The sequence below is a fragment of the Euphorbia lathyris genome, chromosome 2 (assembly GCF_963576675.1).
Source record: "Euphorbia lathyris chromosome 2, ddEupLath1.1, whole genome shotgun sequence".
NCBI classification, from domain to species: Eukaryota; Viridiplantae; Streptophyta; class Magnoliopsida; order Malpighiales; family Euphorbiaceae; genus Euphorbia; species Euphorbia lathyris.
The window spans coordinates 34196718-34197980 of NC_088911.1; the positions used below are offsets into that span (position 1 = coordinate 34196718).

At 27.1% G+C, this 1263-nt stretch overlaps 1 non-coding gene across 1 annotated transcript; it reads left to right on the top strand.

The window, feature by feature from the left end:
* Positions 1–748: 748 nt before the first annotated feature.
* On the top strand, positions 749–833 carry TRNAY-GUA (transfer RNA tyrosine (anticodon GUA)). The gene is given in 2 exon segments: positions 749–785; positions 798–833. It is a non-coding gene; the product is annotated as a tRNA-Tyr (tRNA).
* The last annotated feature ends 430 nt before the right edge of the window (positions 834–1263 follow it).

The following is a 1263-nucleotide window of genomic DNA, read 5'->3' on the forward strand; positions in this document are numbered from 1 at the left end:
ATATTGGTAAATTGGATCAATTTCCGACATTATTATAAAACACAGATATTATGTTCCTTATTTTGTACCAATTGCACATAAGTTGATTTAAAAAAGAAAAAAAATTCATATTTTTTTGAGATTTTGTAATAGAATTAGAAATTAATATTTTTAAATTCGGTGAAATATTTGAGTTTTTTTATCCAACTCGTACAAAATACTGTATATTTTTTTAAAGTTTTTCATGTTTAATCATATGTTTGTGATCTGTTACTAATGAGTGGTAAAATAATGCACATGTGTAGATGACAAGATTCATGACCGAGAAAACAATTTGTTGAATAATTCTCCAATTGACTCAACTTGTCAACGTTATAGATAAAATTGCTCTGGCTGCCAACGTTTAGGATAAAATTGCATCATTTTAGACGCTAGAGATAAAATTACTCTTACCTATAAACGTTAAGGGTATTTTTACACATTTTGTTTAAAAGTTAATTTTTGCAATCAACGTATGCTTAATTTTGGAAGTTAAGAGATTCCATACATCAAAATCAAAAGGAGGAGTACCATACCTTAAAAAAAAAAAAGACATATCTAGTAGGCAATAGCTGCAAAAGAATATGAAAACGAAGCACCATACAGAGTTGGCCACGACGACCTATATGCATTATTGAAGCAGGATATTCATTCTTTCTTATACAATAAATGAAAATGAATTTGACTGAAATAGAATACATATATTAAAAACTATTTATTTTTAACAATTCCGACCTTAGCTCAGTTGGTAGAGCGGAGGACTGTAGTTGTATGCTGATATACTTAGGTCGCTGGTTCGAATCCGGCAGGTCGGACGCTTTTTTCAATTTTGTTTTTTAAAAAACCTCTATCTTTTTTTCTACTGATTGAGTTCCTACTCTTTCAATTGAGTCAATTATAAAACACTATTAAGTATTTATTTGAACATTAAATTTAGTAAAAAGAATACTACTTTACTTATTTGTAATTAAAATTATATTTTTTTTATAATTTAAAATAATGTTTTTACAATTTTGGTGTAGTTATATCAAATATATTAAATACAGTTTTCTAACACGTTAAAAATAAAAATTTCAAATTTAGATTTAAGTTTTTTTTATTACTAAAATCTTAATATTTATAACTATAATCAACAAATCAGTGTTAAAAAAACAACTGTTTGAATTAGTCGCGGAGCTAGGGCTCCAAGTTCGGGGTCTACTATATGTGGAATTTTTTTTTTCCGCAAGAATTTGATTCCTACTG